We start from the raw sequence: 7,766 nt of genomic DNA, 5'->3' as shown, positions 1-7,766 counted from the left end.
AACAGACGAACATGGTTCCTGGTTTGAGTGACAGTAGTAGGCGGGTGCTTCGGGGGTGTGCCGTGGCAATGATTTGGTTGTGTGTGTTGATCGGTACTATAATGTATGATCCATATCTGCGACCTGAACAGCCAGAGGTGGTGATAGTGGGTAGGAGGTCGCAGCCAGACCGTCGCGGTAATCTGTTTTTGGGGATGGCGAGGACTGTGGCTAAGGCAGCGAATAGGTCGGATTGTTATGTGTGTGGCTTGGCCCCGCTGGCGGCCGACGCAGGTCTTCCTTTGATTGCACACCCCTTAACGAAGTGTCATGCCAACGTGTTGAGGGACGTGCCTCTCTCCGGCCCATGCGACGGGGTGGGTCATGATAAGATGTTGAGGTATTTGGGCCGGGGGTTGGGGTCGAATAAGGCGATAGGTTTTGGGGGTCTGAAGGACACTAGCCCCATTCCGGTGGCGTTTAGGGCGGCTGGGTTTGGGATGTGCGTGGAGGGGAAGTCTGGTGGTAAGGACGTGGGATATCTGGACGGCTGCCTGGGTGAGAGTGGAGTATGGGGTAAGGATTCGGAGGCGCCGGCCCCTAGGGGGGCGTTTTGGATTTGTGGTGAGTATGCGTACGCGGCGTTGCCTATTAAGTGGAGGGGTAGGTGTGCGTTGGGGTATTTGGTGCCAGCTATGAGGGTGTCAGATGTTTTGCCGACGATTCCCAAGTCAAGGAGGAGGAGGATGATGGATGCGGACCATTTTTTCAGGGTGGCGTTTCCCTGGTGGGGGACGTATGCAAACATGGGTGAACTAGACCATCTAGCTCGCGTGTTTGAGGATATGACGGCTACGACCGCGAGAGGTATGGCCCTGGAGGCTCAAGAGTTACGGTCCTTAAGACTGATGGAGCTGCAGTCAAGGACGGGTTTGGACTTCCTGTTGGCGAGTTCAGGAGGCACGTGTGCATTGATTGGTCAGGAATGCTGCACATTTATCCCCGAAAATGACATAGGCGGCATACAGGAGGTTATAGAGCATTTGAAGAATATTACTAGGGAGATGCAGCCCACGCGGGAGGACTCGTGGGAGGGCTGGGGTCAAAGTTGGTTGGGCTATATAGGATGGACAATTGCTAAGTATTTGCTGTGTGCTGTGGTGATGTTTGCGGTTATAGTAGTTTGTGTGAATGTTATCAGGGTGTGTGTGACGTACGTGTTCAAGACTCTCGGCGTGGCTGGTTCTGCGTCTGGGGACCCACACCACTCGGTTGCACCTGCGTATGCGATGATGGTGATAAGGGATGGCGCGGAGGGTGGCAGGGTAGGTGTGGGCGTTCCGATAAAGCCGTGGTGCCCGGCGTCCGCGCTGGCGACTATTCTCTGATCTGGGTGGTGGACATTCAGGGTTGGGGAGTGGGAGGGCCGGGGCGTGCGTGTGGGTGTGAGGCGGGGGACGTTCCTGGACGACCGTGCATTGCAGTTGACGGGATAGGGTTGTGTGTACAATTGTGTTTTTTTTCCCCATAGTAGGTACGTTTGGAGTGACTGTATGATGTGGGGCGGTGTACCCGGGGTTCGGTGTTGGGTCTGGTCGGCTATGCATGGCCGTCCGGCAGGGCACTGGACTCTGGGGATACTGGCCTGAAGGACGGGAGAGGTTGCCGGGATGCTGACTGCTGTGTACCTGTGGTGAGGTGGGTTTAGACCACTGTGGAGGGGCTGTCAAGGTCTCTTCGGTAAACAGGGTTGACACCTCACGGCGTGCGTGGTGCGGCGTCTGTGGCATTCTTTAGATTACCTCTGGGGGACACGTGTCTGGGTGACAGGTGTCCCCTGGGGGGTGTGGTACTGAATAATGAAAAAGAATGTGAAAAAATGAATGCAACTATATTAATCACGATGTTTTTGTTTTCCGAGGGGTATCAGAATTGGAGCAGAATCAAGCGGAAGTAAAGGAGAGCGGAAATTCGAAAAATAGGAACCCAGTGTGTTGACAGAGATCGAACGAGAAGAAAAACAGGGAGTAGAAACGGGTGGTATCACACACATGTATCAATTACAATTGTCTCATGTTTAAGAGTGTATGAGGAAAGTAAAAAAGATACTCGTACAGTGAATGAAAGGAACCTCTCAGGAATTTGATTATAAAGACAGAGTAAAGTACAAGTCCGGTTGATAAATTAACAAGAACTGTTGTCATTGTGTGCTCTGATCTCCAGCAGTTTGATTGGACACGCGGAACACCACAAATCAGGTAAGAATAGGAATTTCAACTGAACAAGGGACAGAAGAGAATAGGAAGGGCCCACAGTGCCACTATTGGCTGTCCGAGTAGGAGATAGTCACAAAAGCATAGACACCTACACTTAGATAGGGATTACACAAGCTATTGTTCTGCCTGTTGCCATTGTTACAAGATAAAAAAGACAAGAGAAAAAATGGGGCGAAAACGAGACAATCTAAGCGCATATAAAAAGATAAAAGACACAACCGACGCAGGTAAGTCGACCTTAATTGGGTGGATGGAAGAAAGTCCAGTACAAATTATTGCCAATGAACACGACACGACAAAAGGTAATGAATATTATTTGAACAAAGCAATTTATATATCAAGAAGATGGAATGAAAGATGGAAGCTTTGGCCAGTCGATGGTTCTTTTGATTTGGAGTTAATAGCTCTTATAGGAACACTAATTAAGGCATACACATATCAGGGGAACGATGAGGAAAGAGCAAAGAAAAGGTTGCAAGAAAATAGCTTTTTAAAAGCTTATGCACGGGAAGCTGAGAGAAGAGAAAGTGAAAAGAAGGCCATTGCAAATGGCAATGATGCAGACAAACCTGTAGAGGGGGTAGTCCAGGTCACCATAACTCCCCTGGCCCCTGAGACGACACCTGTCACCGCCCAAAGTGCAGTGCAGTTAGCCTCACCCACCTCAGCCTCCTATCTTATGGCCCAACAGGAAAGAATTGAGGGAGCTTTAGCACCCCCGCCATATGTCAGTAGGAAGGGGGAGACAATATACCCCATCCTACCTTTATTAGAGATGATAAGCCCTTACCAGTTGACAGATGATCTGGGGAACCAAGAGAAGGGACAAGCAAAGACATCTATTCAGCTGACAGCTAGGCAACCAGATAGGTCAGACTGGAATTGGTCAGACAGAGAGGGTGTGGCCGCCTCACGGCGACCAGACAGGTCAGCCCAGACTGGGTCAGTCAGAGAGTATGCAACCACCCCACGACCAAGGGAAAGGATAGAAGAGCTGACAGAGCGAACAAGAGTGATACAAGCAGCTGAAAGAAAGAATAAGGAAGGCTATGAGGCAATGTTAAAAGAGAAAGAGTGGGAAAGGGTGAAGAAGGCCCACGGTCAGCCTCAGAGAGAGTATGACCCCCAGAGAGACTACCAGAGAGAGCCTGTCCACCAGCTGGAGTACCCCCAAAGCCCCCCAACTCCTACGCCCCGTACTATATATCGAGAGCTCATTCCCCCCCAGCAGTTTACCTCCCCCCAACCCCAGGCCCACAAGGGGGTAGCACCTGGCAGTCACAAGATTGGTCTCACGATACCACAGCTTGTGACTATAGATGCAGTAGGTGAGGAGCTGGAGACTATCGACATCATACTTGGGGGGCAGATGACACGGATAAAAGATGATCTGACGGAGATAGAGCAGGGGCTCATGGCTTTGGACAAAGATCAATCGGTCCTAGCTGGACAAAAACCCGACCATGCGGCCATGGAAGCGGAGGGGGAGGAATATCATACGTTCATGAGGACGCGGGCTGGCATTGAGGGAAAGCAAATGGCCCTGCAAGACAAAAGAGGAGAGAAGCAAGAGGCCCTCTTGCAGGTACAAGAGCGTGTAAGGGAGAGAAGACAGACAAGATCACAGACGAAAAACAAGCAAGCCCCTATCCGCATGGCTCCTATAATAATAAGAGGACAGGACCTGGAATATCACCCCCTGAAGGTGTCGGACATGACACAGGTGACTGAGAAATTGCCGCCCCTCCAGAATGGGGCCAATCCTTGGATTGCCAAACTGGAGGAGGTGATGGTTGGCACAGAAATGGCAATGGGGGATGTCAAGAAGATATTGACAACCATGATGGGAAAAGACGGCATGGAAAGGATACTGGAGACGGCTCGCCTGCATGGCCATGTGGGGACTGGAGCGCATGATGCGGACCTGTTCACAGCGTACAGGGGAGTAACGTGGGCGGCCCTACGAGAAGCCTATCCAATGAGACTGCACGCAGACCAAATTCCGATTGGTACTTTGGAGACAACAGGGCACCCCAGGCAATACGTACAACAAGCCTATTCCGCGTGGAAGAACACAACTGGTCAGGAGGCGGGACTTGACCCTATGCATGAAGCCCAGTTAAGAACCAAGATTGAAAACGGCCTCCCCATAGAGGTAAGACAGAAATTGGCCGAGGTGGTGTCATTGTCAAAGATGGCGCTGGAATTATATATAGATCAAATAGAGCATTACGTTGAACTGTATCGGAAAAAAGAGCAAAGAGCAAAGGAGAAGGATACAGAGCAACAACGTAAGATCATGTACCAACAGCCAACCGAGGTAGTAAAGGTAGTGGAATACCTTCAAGCCTTAGTCCAGGCCCCACAACCAAGAGATGGGACAGGCTATGAAGGGGAACCACAGGGACAGAGATGGGCTCAAGTGGGAACACAAGGGGGTCATGCGCCAGAACAACAAAGGTCAAGAGGAGTAATCGGGTGGCAACCACGAGGAAGAGGTGGAGGCAGAGGCCGGAATCAGAATCGGCGGATGGAGTGTTGGTCGTGCGGGGAGACTGGTCATCTCGCACGGGACTGTGGACAGGACTATCAAGCCAGAGGGGGAGACCGGGGAAGAACTTGGCCAGGCCAAGGCCAACCCCGAGTCCAAGACCAGAATGAGAACAATGGCCCGGTAAATCCAGCAAGAGGGCCAGATGAACCACTATGAAGAGGCCCAGAGAGTCCAATGGGGAGGTGTCAGCTGTCAGTGTTGTCTTTAAGGGAGGAGCCTATTGTGTGCGTAACGGTGAATGACAAATCTGTCGAGATGATGGCAGACACCGGCGCGGCCTACACGGTAGTACAACCCCAAGACGCGACGCACCTAACCTTGTCCGGTCGATATGTACGGACAATTGGATTTGAGGGAGTAAACCAGCTGACGGCTGTTACCGAACCTGTGACTCTGAGATATCAAGGCAGGGAAGCGACTCTCCCTGTGCTGGTCTCGGAGAGCACACCTATTAACTTACTCGGCCGAGATGGGCTGGGGTTACTGGGGATGGACATTAAATGTACTGCGGAGGGTTGCGTGATAGCCGAACGAGAAGACCAGTACTATCAGATGGTACAACGAATTGACAGTCAACCACCAGAGATCTATTGTCTAGGGGGATTGGACCAAGAGCTACTTGGCCCCGCCTTACAATGGGAGAAATGTATCACTGCCAATATGCCTGAAGCAAGGGATCCAAAGACCCCCTATCACTGCACTCTGCAGTATCATAGAGATGCAAACTCGTCACAGACTAAGGAGTGGCTGAGGGTGCAACCTGACAAAGTACAGCTGAATGCTACCAATATCATATTGGGGCCACAGGGAGCAGCGTTACGTATTGCACGGAGCGACTATCTGCGTAAAGAGCACGGCATTATGGATAGTGTTCCCCATGTGACTTTGAAGGTAATCAGCTCATGTGATCAACAACACATAGGCGAAATGATGAAAAAAGCTGAAGGGATAGAATTTGAACAGATGAAAGAAAACAAACGGATCTGGATGAGCCCTGATAAAAGGTTTATTAAGATCATGGTTCAAGGCACAGGGATGGGTCGTCCCCAAACTGTGCAATTATCCCAAGAGACACTGGGAGAACTCCCTAATGCATCAAGTCTCCAAGAGGACATGATGGAGGCGGTGCCTGAGACGCTGTGGGCAAAAAACAGCACTGACATTGGACTAATCAAGTCCGCTCAACCTGTGAAGGTGGAGCTTAGACCTGGGGCCACCCTGCCTTGGAAGAAACAGTATCCATTGAAGGAGAAAGCAGTGGCTGGAATCGAGCCACAAATTAAAGGACTTTTAGCTGCAGGAGTCTTACGGAAAACAACTGATCCCCGGAGCAACACGCCGTTGCTACCCGTGGAGAAGCCGGATACCTCTTACCGGCTGGTGCATGATCTAAGAGCTATCAACGAGGTGTTACTTGACTATCCGTCCGATGTCCCCGACCCCCATGTGCTATTGACATTTATCCCGTCGAAAGCCGAGTACTATACAGTTATAGATTTGTGTAGTGCATATTTTAGTGTGCCCTTGAGCGAGGAGTGCCAGCATTTTTTTGCATTCGCCACACATATTCAACAAAATCCTAAGGGAGGATTTAGAGGGGTTGGATAAAGTCATGACCTCTAGGGTCATTCAGTACATGGATGATCTGATACTGTGTGTGGACGATCAGGAAACATGTCATCGCGATTCCGTGAAACTGTTGCAACTGTTGGCGGAAAACGGCCATAAAGTGTTGTTGAAAAAGTTGCAATATTGTAAACCTAAAGTGATCTATTTAGGACAAACAATTTCACAGGGCCATCGGGCTATTTCAGAAGAACATTTGGTGGCCATAAGGACGGCACCCAAGCCTGTGACGGTACGACAGCTAATGGGATTTCTGGGTATAATGGGGTACAGCTCTCCGTGGGTCGAGAACTATACGGAAATAGTGAAACCATTGAGAGAGATGCTGAAAGAAACGGGCGTTGATAAACTGAGCAGTAAAGTGGTATGGACCGAAGAGGGCTCACGGGCATTCGAAACAATCAAGTCCCGACTGTTAGAGGCGCCGGCCTTGGCGTTGCCTAACTATACCAAGAAATTCATACTATACGTCTCTTCTTCACCAGATCAGAAGCAGGCGTGTGCGGTGTTGGCCCAGAACACAGGGGTGGGGGCGCGACCGCAGCCGATGGCGTACTACTCAATTGCCTACTCGGAAGTAGAGATGGGGATGGCTCCATGCTACCGAGAAATGGCTGGAGTGTATACGATGTACGAAAAAGCCGCAAGTATTATGATGGGATATCCAGTGGATATCATGGTGAGGCATGACTTAAAGAGTCTGTTGGAGTCCGGTAAATATGCACTAACGATGCCTCGCATTAAACACTACTACAGACTTTTGGAACAGGAAGACGTGACGCTGGTCAGGTGTTCCATAACGAACCCGGCAGCTGACATCCCTACGCCTGAAGATGGAGAACCCCACGACTGTTTAGTCGAAGTCGAGAGGTACTCTAAACTCAGAGCAGACTTGCAGGCATTTCCATTTGACAGTCCAGATCTGGAGTTATGGACTGACGGCTCTTGTTATCGTGTTGGCGAGGGACTAAAAGCAGGTTACTCCGTGGTAAGGTCACAGGGCGAAGGATTTGTGGTAGAAAAAGCCGAAGCATTATCACAACCTTGTTCGGCCCAATTAGCAGAGTTGGTCGCACTGACGGAAGCATGTAACATGGCAGAGGGCAGAACTGTGAATATTCATACCGATAGCAGTTATGCTCACGGTACCGCATTTTTACATGGAACAGTGTGGAAAGGGCGAGGTTTTAAGAAAGCTGACGGAAGCGCCATAAAACATTGTAGTCAGATTAAACGTTTGTTAGAAGCAATTATGAAACCAAAGCGGATTGCGATAATCAAGTGTGCTGCCCACCAGTCTGACGAGTCGAAGATATCTCGAGGAAACAGAA

This window comes from Notolepis coatsorum, assembly GCF_963971535.1.
Source record: "Notolepis coatsorum genome assembly, chromosome: 3".
NCBI classification, from domain to species: domain Eukaryota; kingdom Metazoa; phylum Chordata; class Actinopteri; order Aulopiformes; family Paralepididae; genus Notolepis; species Notolepis coatsorum.
The sequence above is the reverse complement of the archived record's forward strand: the minus strand, read 5'-3'. Positions refer to the sequence as shown.